Here is a 13,353-nt window from a genome sequence, read left to right on the forward strand (position 1 = left end):
GTACTGGGAAGCCAGAATGCGCATCCATCAACAGAAACATATATTAGCCGAACCCTGTTTGTTTTATGTGTTATTTATAGCAAACCATATTACAGATTCGTTGTCAGATTTAAATTGAACCGCGGTCCTAGCGCGTGCCGAACCGTGTGTGGAGAACCATGCGGTTCGATTTTTTCCTGCGAACCGTTCCACCCCTAATATATATATATATATATATTTTTGTCATGACAACTCTCGGAGGGATTGGCATGGTAATGTACATGACAATGTTAATGTATTTGGTCTTGGTGGACCCTATTGTATCTTTAGAAAGAATGAACGGCGCACTCAACACATAAGACACTTGCACTGCTTTAGCGTGACTGCTCTCTTTACTGGGTTTTCGTATGTCAACTGTTTTTACCGGAACACTTCCGGCTACAACGTAACACTGCATTCTGGGAGATGTAGTTAAATAAACAACGTTAACAAAATACACAACAAATACAAGCCAAAACAAGAACAAAACACCCCCCAACATGCAGATTTATCGCCAAGACATATGTAATGCTGCTGCTCCGAAGAGCCATGTGAACTGCATGTATTACTATCTATGTGTGCCTGGGCTACCACGCTGACCGGCTTGAGACTAGTGGCCTATGGGCTATGTGTGCCTGGGCTACCACACCAAAAGGCTTAACAATAGTGGCCTTCAATGTTTAATTAACAAAATGTATATACGTTGCAATCTGATAGATAAGACCCCAGCACCCATCTGAGCAAATATCATAATTTAGTCATTTGATAACTGCTGTTATCAAGCGGCAGCGTAACAGCTTGTAAATTCATCTTCGTGCAATGATGAGATGGACAAAGTTAGCCGATGCATGCCATTTTACTCTCTCGTGCAGATAAAGTTGTCAGAGTTACAGTGCACAAAAACCCCTGGGTGGACTGACCTGAATGAACTGAAATAAAAGCAGAATATAAATGTTCTTTCTCTGTTTTTTGAATTACACAGCACAGCGAGAGCACATGTCTCCGAACTAGGGTTGTGCCGATAGACGATAGTATAGTGTATCGACGATAGTCAGAGATATTGACGATAGCAGATGTCTTTGTCAACAGTCAAGACGATATTAGGCTCAATCTCCTATAAATGTATTCAATTATTATTATTAGGCGGCCTATTATAATTCGGCTATTATTATCAAATTGCCCAGCTATTTCACTTCAGCACTCGCGTTAGGCTTGTCATGGGGCGCACGGTCCTGAGCGCTGTATGACTGATGTATCCGTTCAATTGAACTTTACTCCAAATATATGAATTTACCTGTTTTAAATACTTTTATATTTAGCATGTTCGTTTATCTCCAATATTTAGTGTTAAACTGTTGGTCTTTAAAATAAATCTACTTTTGATTTTCACCGTTGACTGCAGACCTTTTAGACTGATAACTTTTGTGCTCTGATGCGGCAAACTTGTCACAGGACTTGCAGTCCTAATAGTGATGTATGATTGTTTTATCCAAATATATATGAAATAGCTGTTTTAAATATTTTTTTTTTATATTTAACATGTTAGTTTATCAGTATGTTTGAAAGTATATTATTTCGATTATTGGTGCTTTCATAGGCTCACTCTCTCGCGCGCCCACGCGGTTTAAAACACCACATACAGGTGCATCTCAATAAATTAGAATGTCATGGAAAAGTTCATTTATTTCAGTAATTCAACTCAAATTGTAAATAGCCTATGATAAGTACAGAGATTCTCTCTCTTGCCCCCACCCACGCACGCACGCACGCACGCACGATAATACCGTGTATCGGCGATCTCACGGGCAGGCGATATGACGATTTGAAAAAATTACCATATCGCCCGACACTACTCCGAACTACACTACCCATAATGCATTTCACTCAGGACTACGACAGCCGTAGGTAGTGATCTTCAGCATCTCCCGCAACAGTCATTGATATGACTGTGATAAGCACGTGCTTCTGATGCTGCATGCAGCTGAAATCAACCACACACTCATCCCGCACCACCGGCAGTAGTTGGTCCATTACCACCGCGGTGGTAAAAATCAGCCACCGTCACAGCCCTACGTGCAAATTATTATTATTGTTATACTTTATTCTCAAGTTATTAATGTTAACAACATCAGCATTGTGTGACTATGAGTATAGTTTGTATTAGCGTGTAGATTTCAATTTCTCTAATTGTCATACCATTCTAATTTCATATTAAGAAATTCTTTTAACCCAAAAAGCTAATTATGCTCCCTTCGAACTGGTTTTCTTTAAAATACAAATCTTTGTAATCCCAGGCTATCTGTAATCAGAAGCACATTTAAAATGGAAATATAATTTATTATTTCATAAACACGTAATCCTTTCTGCATTCCAATCGCCATCAAAATGATACATTTAATTATTCCAGCTGCTGTGAGAAAAGGCTATAAACGATCGGCCACCTGCAGGATCCTCACATGCGATAGCCTAGTAGCCGGGACAAATCCTTTATGTTTACAGATGTGATGTAATGACGTGGCAGCATGCTCGAATTTCCCGTGAAAACCTACCCGTACCACTCAAATTAGAAAACATTATTATAAGCAAACCGTTATACCATTATAAGCTAAGCTAATCGGGCTAAAGTAAGGCGAAGGTTTTGAACACTGGCTGGTTATGTACTTGCTCAAACATTTATTTCGGATCATTTTTAACCAAAAAAAGTTACGGACTGCAGCTTTAACGTAACTTAAATGTAAAGTTAATCTGTCATGTTTTCCTTATGCAAGTATGTTTTTGTTATGTACCATGCATAAATAATAAAAATTTCAGAAATAGTTTTTGGGTTTAATGTTACACAATATTTTGTTTTGCCTACATCCAACTTTAAACATCCAACATGCGTTACATGTCATAATAACAAATGCATTTGGAAGTAGGAGCTTCCCAGGCACACAGCATTGAGTAACCAATGGAAATTCTGTTCCAATGGACAGACACCTCACGCAACATAGTCTAGGAATAGGTGAATTTGCATGGCTTCTGTCAAAAAAAACATAATCTCTCACACATACTCACTCTTACCAACTTATTTTGCGGGATGCAGTTTAAATTAAGCTTTTTTGTGGCTGATCATAGATCAGTTTGGCTATATCTTCTGATAGTTTAGTTAAGCAGTGTTTTTTGTAAGAAGCGTGTCGTTGATCAGTGTGGAGGAGGTGAGGTCTGACTGCTGTGAGAGCCTGCTGAGAGACACACAGCGTTTAGTGTGAGTAAATGGCCGTAATTAAGTAGACAGCTTTTCAAGTTGTCCCTCCTCTCAGCACCAACACTAGTTCTGCATGCGTTTTTGTGTGTATGTGTGGTAGCTGACTGTCCATTCACATTCATCAAGGATGCTTGAGAGGAAATCAAGCGTGGCGTTTGCCTTGACCTCACCCCTGCCCTTCTAACATACTCAAATGCTCATGTGCACATTTATAAACATTCACACAAAAACATACAACACATAGGCCTTGACAACACATGTATACGCTATTCTGTCCTTTACCTCAGACAAAATTAAAGACATAGACTCAATCTGAGCCCTTCACATTACTACACTGAAAAAAATGGTAACCTAAAAATGGTAACACTTAAATTAATAAGTCAGAACTATTATTTAAAATCTCTGAATCTATCTCTTATTTATACCACAAAAATCTATTTATGGTTAAATCATGTAGAACTATCTCTTTAAAGTAACAACTGCAGGTTACCACTTTTCACAGTGTATGAATATATTGGCAAGCAACATACAATACAAGAAATATATAACAGCTTGTCTATTCCAGAGCAACCTTAACTTGTGCTCACAACTGTTTACAGTATGTTCGGAACAGAGACCTTCTACTGATATAAGATATGTTTCACTATCAAAACCTGCAGGGTGAGAAAAAAACGCACTGTTCAGTAATATTTTATTTTACGATTCATGTTACACACGTTACTATAATTATTTAAAATACTAATAACAATAACTGTGTAATTACAAGCAGTCCCAATAACAATGGCACACCAATTACATGTAGTCAGTTAGAATCACCCCATTATTATGCATGTAAATACATGGCAACCTGAACTGTGACCTACTATTTTTGTGATGAAATGTACTTGGAAATTACTTGAATTTACTTTAAATATAGGTTTGTGCTGCTTAATTAAAATGCTTAATTCAAATAAGGTAATGTTATACTTTTTTAAATCATTTATCTACATGCAATTAATTTAAAATAGTAAAATGTTTATTTTATCTATTTGCTTTGGGACTATATGCACATTTTTCATTGGCCATAACTGGGTGTGCTGTCATAACTGGATGTAAGCATTATTTTTTTTAAATAAAAAATAAAAAAAACAGTTCTTTTCTTGTTGCATGGCAGATGGATTGTAATTGTATGGAATTTGTAACGGTATTATTTAATCAGTTTAATCAATCAGTCAATAAATAAATAAATGCCTCTTCCCACCTTCACCAGGCTGAAAGACGGAACAGGTGGGACTCACATTGAAACAGCAGGGATCATATCATGAGGAATCAAGGAACTGTCCTTGATCTTTTAAGATAAAAGATAGCAATAAGAGAACACAATGTACTATCAAACATACTGGAATTTTCATAACTCAAACTTCCAGAGCCAAAAAAGAGCATTTATTGAAACTAATCTGCAAAAAATGCCTTATTCTGAATTTGATCAACTTTTTACTTAAGCTCTTCAGCACCGATCATGTTTACATACTGATGCCTATTGCTAAAGGGATAGTATACCCAAAAATGAAAATGCAGGAAATGCATCAGATAGTATGCGAGTACCCCATTTCTGTGCTTTCTCCCTCTTCCAGCCACCTCTTTAGATAACATGTCAACACCAAACTGAGTTCTCTTTCACGTCTTTTTACATTCATGTAAGGGATAATGTACATCCAGCCAGTTGTTATCACAGAATAAAGCCCGATAGGCTTATCAGCAGCCCGACGCAAAGCGGGAATAATAGCACTGTTGTTTTACAATTGATTATTCAATTTCTGTACCTGAATACTACTGTTATAGGCTACCTACCTGAAAAACTTGAAGCACTGCTTATTTCATTTTTATCTTTGTTCTGTTGTATTTATTTGTTATTATTTGTAATTTGTTTTAGGGGTGTGCCATATCATACCGTCCACGATAATACTGGTATAAAATTTTACATGATAAAAAAAGAGTCATGTCGCAATATCAATGATATAGCGACCCGATGACGTATGTATGGCGGATATATGCTCCCTAGCGCGCACAACAACAACACCACAAACCCAATAGGTGTGTTCGACTTGAAGCAGTGCTGCGCAGACTGATCGGTGTATGACATCAAAGTATCGCAAGAGGTTCTAGAGCATATTCGAGCGCACACTCTTACCTTTAAAAATAGGCAAGGTGCATATCTTTAGCGAAACGGCGCTTCTGGGATGCTTTTGAAACGTGCCGTGGCTCCGCTGGTGTAAACACAAGCATTGACTTGAGTGGCTGCATCAGAGCCGTAAGACAATCCTAAGGTTGGAAAGCAGACACGTGCAATGTAAATAAGGGGTAAGTCACTCTCGCTGTATTTTGACGTCATACACCGATCGGTCTGCTTCAAGTCGAATACACAGCTGCTGCTGCCACCTTATGACAATAGATTTACACTTCAAATTAGGTAGTCTGTCATCGATGACAGTCGCTCATTGGAAAAGGATGGAAAATGCCCTTCATTTTGTTTGCACTAATAAATGCTGCTGCCTGCCAGCTGCAATCACCAATAAAACGTTGTTCCATGTTTTGTTTTTTTTCTATATCGCCATAAATATCGTTATCGCAAATATTCTTGAAATATCATGATATAATTATGAGGCTATATCGCCCACCCCTAATTTGTTTATTATTTGTGTAATTTTGTTCTTATTTCATTCCCAAGTGTTTTCTCTTTGATGTTTATTTCTATTGGTTAGGCTAGAAGTTTTTGCTGTGGTATCAAAATTAGAATTGAGAATTGTGTAATTTCACTTCTATCTAAAAAAAGGGTTCATAAAACAAGTGAAATACTACACAACTACTTCAGATATGTGGTCAAGCAGAACATTGCATTTATGAATGTAAAGTGTGTGTGTAAAGAAATATTTTGTCAAAATTGTATTAAAATCAAAATCGCAATATTGATCAGAAAATTGTGAAATTTTTGTTGTCCTTATTGCACAGCCCTAATAGTTACAATTATTCCTAAACATCAAAGGAACTAACTATATAAAAGTGGTGACCAATTGTTACTGTAATTAGAGATATTTCTACATATTTTAACCCATATAAAGTAGTTTAAAGGCCAGATGTACTAAACAGGACAGGTTAGGGTTAGGGTATTATTTAATTAATGTATTTAGGTTGGTTAAGTGATTTTTGGCTTAAAACCTGTTAATTTAGATGTTACCATTTTTAGGTTACAATTTATTTCAGTGTATAAGAATAACATAATCATCGAACTGTCAACTGGCTGATATAGCACCTGCTGCTCAGTATCTTTCTGAAGGATCCTAATAGGAAAGAGTAGTAGCACACATTTTGGTGTTGTTTTGTCATCCTGTCATTAAAAAATAGAATGTGACTATTTTAAGCACAAATAAATTGCAAACAATTTAATAAAAACATATAAACATATAAACATAATAACACATAAAAACAATAAAAATGCATACAAAAAAAATGCTGTTTTTTTAAAACTGTTGTTTCCATATGTGAAAGTCTTCATTATATGCCGAATAATAAATCTTTATTTCACAGAAAAAATGGTAACCAAAAAATAATAACATCTAAATTAACTAGAAATATCTATTTAAAGTGCACAACTGCAGGTTACCACTTTTGCAGTCGGTCATTGTGGCTAAAACTGGACAAAAGCTTGAGGCATAAATTATAAATAATGCATCACTATGAATACATATGTTTTTTCTCTCTGATCAGAGAACAGCAGATTGCACACCAGTGGGCTGAATGGAGAGGATCCATATACAGGAGGATGAATGGCATCATGCAGGAACAGGACATGTTGTGCCAACCTGCCTGTTATTGCAGTTCATACCTATACACACCACAAATTTACACAAGCACAGGCCAATATTCATACACAGGTACAAGTAAACACACAAAAACTTGAATGCACAAGCACACTTATGGAAGCACTCGCCCACACTCTCTTACACATACAAAAGTGGCTAAACAGCCATGTGAGTTTGCGGCAGCAGATGGAGGCTGTCAGCATGCCCTGGGTGAGCTGTTCCAAATGAAAGGCACATGAGGTTGTCATGTGATTGTCTCTGTGATTACTCTCACATGCTCACAGTACTTGGCAGTCTTGAGGAAAGGCTAGGCTATGCATATCAGCATTTGGGACTGAGAACCGTATTAGGTGTTGGTCACAAATTGTCCTGTTCATTCAACAGCACAGGAGCATCAAGCCCCTTTCTATAGCTCTGAATACCGCATGCAACCACAGTGACAGTGATTAAAGTATTATCAAAGATACAGGTTTACATAAAACCGAAGCATTAAAATTGATGTTATTTAATAAATGGGTTCAATCCGGGTGCAAACCCAAAACAGCTCTGAATGGTCTGAATTTAAAGTCTGACAGCATGTAGAATACATAAATAATGGTATAAGCTCAGGTCAGAGACAGAGGCTGAATCTGAAGCCTTCAAATATGCTCTGTCTGTGTGAACTACCAGAAGTTCCTGGAACCCCAGATGAAACGTACCACATACAAGATTATGATTATCACACTATGACATGACAGTCTTGGCAGTGTGTGTACACAACCACCCTATAATGATAAAAATCCACCCAGTGTTTTTTTTTTTTTTAATCTTGATAAATGAAAACCCCTTTCTCAAATCAAGCCGTTCTCAGATTCTTGGATGTGTGACGTCACACAAACCCAGGCCGCTCCCACGACTGTTGATTGACACTAGCGTTTTACGTTAGACCCGCCCTGAGAGAGCTGTACACAGTCCACCACTGTTTCGACGCCGGAGCAGGGGTAGACAAGAATGTCTCCTAAGCGATTGTAATAAAGTTGAATGTAATAAAGAACATAGCAGTTGTCATTTACTCCCGACATCTGAGCTGCTGAAGGCACAGTGGATTATGTTTGTTTTTGAAGGGAATGCACCCCCGATCAACCTAAATGCATCTATGTTCGCACAAATCATTCGTCATCCAGCTTCACCTATAGAAGAAGTGAGTATAAGGTTTTTTTTATGAATCTTTGCAAACCACCTTTCCTAATAATGTGCTAGTTAGCAAGTTTCACGATGAATGCGGATAAAGTTTACGGTCTCTTAAAGAACTGTGCTACTGCGCGTCACCCCACAGAAGAGAGGGACAGGGTGAGCAGAGCTCATTAGCATTTAAAGAGACATGCAACGAAATGGCTTGCTGTCAACAGAGCTGTTTTTGACAGGGTAAAAAGGGTGTTGTTTACCAAAATTATTTTACCAAAGTATGTTATAGACTTTTCATTAAGACCCTAAAGAATCATAACTTGTGGAAAATGGGCATCCGATGACCCCTTTAAGTCAAATACTATTTAATAGGGGTGTAACGATTCACTCGTTTTCTCGATGCATTGATTACAAACCCTGACGATGTAATGCATCGATCTTGAAACATGGATTTTTGGATTCAAAACGCTAAGAATAGAATGAATCGCGATTTCTATAGCGATTCAATGCTTTCAAAATATATACACATTAAATTACTACAAGCACGAATTAATGGAGACCTTGAACAGAGTTCGTGCCCTCGCATCTCTCCTTCAGGCGCTGCACTATTTACCGCCTGCAGTCACAGGATTGCGCTCGCGCTCAGTTCGTCTCACTGACACATTTTTTCGAGCAGCTGATGTGTGATCTCTCCTTAGTACTTGTGGCCAGTAATGCTAAAGTGAAGTAGTTTTACTTTTCTGTAGTTTTTCAATGGCTCTCGGTCATACCGACGATGTCATTACCGGAGCAGTCTAAGGCTGCGCATTTATTGCATGGACGGAGCAAAAATGTAAGTGTCTAAAGCATACGCACAGTTCCATTGAATGATAAATGTGTTTTAACAATGTTGTTAAACCGAATGTACGAAGGAAACCATTAAAATAACCACGGCATTAACAACAACCTTGAAATAAGAGCGCAAGGTTTATCTGATAGTCAGATGCATGAAGGTAGCATTCGTTGCTACAGCAAACAGACATCGGGCGCGTTTTCTTTCAGAATCATCATTCGCCGATGGAGAGGAAAAGTTAAACACTATATCATTTTATTTTATGAAAATGATATAAAGAAGTTTTTGCACTGAAAGAGAAGTGATCTCGCGCTCATAGAACTTAAGACGTGCCAGGCTATATCTGCAGCTAATCTGAATAAAAAGCAGAACGAACTGAAAGTTAAGACAATAAACACAATAAATAAATAAAATTTATGAATGATGCAGTGCTAATTGACATACCATTTATTACAGTACAGAAACTATAAAGTATATTTTCTACTTTATTCTGTTCAGAAAATCGAAATAATTGTTTGTAGTATATACAACAATTATAAAATTGCCATTAGGAAAAAATTATAGATTACAAATGATTGATTATTGTCCAGAAGTGTATTTGATTTCTTATAGCAAATTCAAAGTAAGAGATAAGAAAAGAATTCCTTGTAAAAAAAAATAAAAATAACACATGCATACATAAAATTATTGTATTTGACATTTCTGTCACTTCTGAAATGATGGCTACGCCCCTGGTGTGACAAAATGTGAGCCTATACATAATACTTTTAAAGCTCTTTTTTAAAATCTTGGCTTACATACATTTCTACATATGAATCGAATCGAATTTAATCGTTATGAATTTGCAAAAATCGTTCTTGAATCGAATCGAAAACATATGAATTGTGAATCGAATCGATTCGCTGTCTACCCAAAGATTCACAGCCCTACTATTTAATATATTAACGTAAATACATTATTCCACCAAAAGTAGTTTATATTGGTTAAATCACGTAGAATTATAAAATGTGGCTGTCACTCTTGTTTAAAACCGAATGGTGGGTGAATGTAACCGTATATAGTACTCTAAAACGCATTGTACTGTTGTGGTAGATAGAGGAAGGGGGAATTTAAATGGGAAGAGATTGAGGGAGAGAGAAAGAGAGAGAGAGAGAGAGGGAGAAAGAGAAGAGAAGAGAAGAGAAGAGAAGAGAAGAGAAGAGAAAGAGAAGAGAAGAGAAGAGAAGAGAAAGAGAAGAGAAGAGAAGAGAAGAGAAAGAGAAGAGAAGAGAAGAGAAGAGAAAGAGAAGAGAAGAGAAGAGAAGAGAAAGAGAAGAGAAGAGAAGAGAAGAGAAGAGAAGAGAAGAGAAGAGAATGAAAGTGGGAAGTAGTATGGGAACAGAGATCAGGGAAACTGATACTGGGTAATGAAAAGCCCAGTGTATAGACTACAGGCAAACACACACAGCCCTCATCCACACTGAAAAACGGTAACCTAAACTGGTTTTATTTAAGTCAAAACCTATTACTTAACATCACTGAATTAACCTAAATACATTAATTTATATCAGTAATCAAATCAGAAATAGCTCTTTTAAAGTAACAATTGCAGGTTACCACTTTTTATTATAGTGCAGAAGAGAGATGTTAAAAACACTGACAATAAAAATGCAAAGAAAATATATACTGATCGATCAGTATGTGAACAAGCACTAACCATCAAATATAAATATTCTTAAATATCATTTATTTTCATTTTACTTATGAAAAGGTATTTGCTGCTTGGTTTACACAATTACTTATCATTGCCATTTGTATCTATTAGTACACTGTAAAAAATAAATAAATACAAATAAATCTGTGACATTTACAGTAAAATATCGGCAGCTGTGGCTGTCAGAACTTTACCGTAAAAAATATGGTAGCAACATTTTAGGTTTTACAGTCTGAATTTAAATTTAAAGTAAAAAAAAAAAACATATTTCAGTAGCTGACATAATGTTAATTTACTGTCCTATTGAACTTCAAATATCTGTTTTGTACCTTAACAGGTGGTGATGAGAAGGTCACATGATGAACCAAAGCTCATCATTGAACATCAAATGTGAAGTGTCATGCAGGGAATTCTGGGAATGTCAATTTACATTTTTTTCACTGTAAATTACATTATGACTTGTTCTTTTTCACTTCCAAAAACTTCCAAAATTTTACTGTAAAATTTCATTAATTGTAATTACAGTTATTCACCGTATACAGCAGGAAAACTTACTGTTAACCAATTAACAGGTTTTTACTGTAGCATTTTTACTGTTAAAATCACGCTCAATGTATGTATAGGAAGACTTAATAGGTTTTAGAAAATTACTCGAAAGTAATCTGTAGTGAATTATTTTGAGTAACCTCCCCCACACTGCTATATTGAACACTAACACCAAATAAATGTGCCAAGAAAATAAATACTGAGAACACAAATCTGAGAAAAATGCCTTTATCTACATGTCTGTGCATCAATTCTTTCATCTTTACTACAGAGAAGTTATCTAAGCTGCGCAAGTTTAAATGTATCCTGACATGGTCCAATCATGGTCATCATTCTGAACATCCACAAGTGTACCTTAACGTCAACAGTGGCAATATTGGTCTAAAGCTAAAAGCAGACCACACAAAGTATTTTCCATTATTGTACAGAAGACAAAAAAATAATTATAATAATGAACCATTATTTCCTGTGAGCCAATTCATTATTGCTACCCATCCTACATATTTCCTGATTGCAAAATCAGATGTTAAAGATACAATGAATCTTAAGGTGATGAGAGATAATTTCCTTTTTAATTTTTATCTTTCCCACCTTCAGTACTACTACATATCCCTCCCCTTTCATGCCCCAATAATGATGTAATCCTTTTGATGTGGAAAGTGCAGGAGTTATGTAAAAAGAGAAGCATGTGCCTCTTCTGCCCTCCTTCCTTTCTGTGCATGTGAGAGAATAAAAAGAGTGACAAGGAGAGAAAGACTATACTCTATCAGTTCTCCCATCATTGGCGTGGGAAGCATAAACAAGTACCCCAGCAAGCTATTAATCAAGAGCAATTGTATGGCACATCAGAAAGATTAGAAAGTACAATGAATTGGTAAAATGGTAATTAATACTCAGAAAGATTTGAAGGGCCATGAACAAGGTGTACAAAATAACGAATGATGGAAAAAATGCTGTATTAACAAAAAGACAAGCATATAAGCCTACAGCAAATGAAGCTTAAAAACAATTGTTTATCTGGTCTCTGAACAATTTTTGTAACCATCCAGTCTATTTTGCTCTTCAGAATTATCCAGCAATCATGAAATATGTATCAGTATGTTCTACTGTCTTATTTATTTCACAGAAATTGTAAGAACTGTTGCAGAGTGCAACTGTAATGCCAGGTATTTCTGTGTTTATAAATTATGAAACAAGCTAATTTTAAGGCATTAAAGTCAACATAAAAATTTAAACTAACTTCACTTCCATACACATTTCTGAGTAAAATGGCTTGCTGAAAAGGAAAAAAAAAGTAGGGACTTGATTTTATCCACTGGTTTTTGATTGGACTGTGAAAAGAGGGTGTTGCGTACCAGAAAAGAGGCAGATTTGAATGTGATTGGTTCAACTGCAGCGAGGCTTTGCATATGCCAGCAGGGAGGAGTCCATATATATGCATGGATGAATTATTCACAATAAAGCCAGTAACATGCATTAAAGGGGTCATATGATGCTATTTTAAAGATCATTATTTTGTGTATTTGGTGTAACAGAATATGTTGACATGCTTTAATGTTCAAAAAACACATTTTTCAAATACTGTACATTATTGTAGGTCCAGTGCATTGTGATTGGCCGAACACCACAAGCACGCGTCGGAAATGTAACGCCCCTTACCATAATCGCCAGCTTCAGCTTTCAAAGTAAATATCAAGACAGTTAATAATGTCGTTAGTTTTACCATCAGTTCAAGCCCGAAAGGGCAACAGAGTCGCGTGACAGACACAGTGATGATGCAGTACACAAGCCGCGGTTAAGACAGCTGACGTGCTATGATTTCTGACAGGCAGTTCACTCTCCTGTGATGTGACCCTGTTCCCCTCACACACACATACACGACTCGTTACTCTGCGCTGCGCAAAACTCCGCATTTGAACAGTCAATAGCAAATACTTAAAACTAATAACAAAACAGTAGCTGATTCAGAAGCGCCAGATTGTCATAGCAAAGTCAGAATTACCTCCTCTCCTAG

At 36.5% G+C, this 13,353-nt stretch overlaps 1 protein-coding gene and 1 long non-coding RNA gene across 5 annotated transcripts in view; one reads left to right on the top strand and one right to left on the bottom strand.

Moving 5' to 3' along the window:
- LOC107654257 (neuronal membrane glycoprotein M6-b-like) overlaps positions 1-13,353 on the bottom strand; it is a 68,718-nt gene that overhangs the window by 27,385 nt on the left and 27,980 nt on the right. The window lies entirely within an intron of this gene.
- Positions 1-13,353, top strand: part of LOC107654260 (uncharacterized) — a 14,117-nt gene that overhangs the window by 620 nt on the left and 144 nt on the right. The window contains exon 2 of the long non-coding RNA XR_001630317.1: positions 4,891-4,897. This is a non-coding gene — a long non-coding RNA (uncharacterized LOC107654260). The remainder of the gene's footprint in view (positions 1-4,890; positions 4,898-13,353) is intronic.

The sequence above is a fragment of the Sinocyclocheilus anshuiensis genome, unplaced genomic scaffold (genome assembly GCF_001515605.1).
Source record: "Sinocyclocheilus anshuiensis isolate Anshui unplaced genomic scaffold, SAMN03320099.WGS_v1.1 scaffold551, whole genome shotgun sequence".
Taxonomy (NCBI): Eukaryota; Metazoa; Chordata; class Actinopteri; order Cypriniformes; family Cyprinidae; genus Sinocyclocheilus; species Sinocyclocheilus anshuiensis.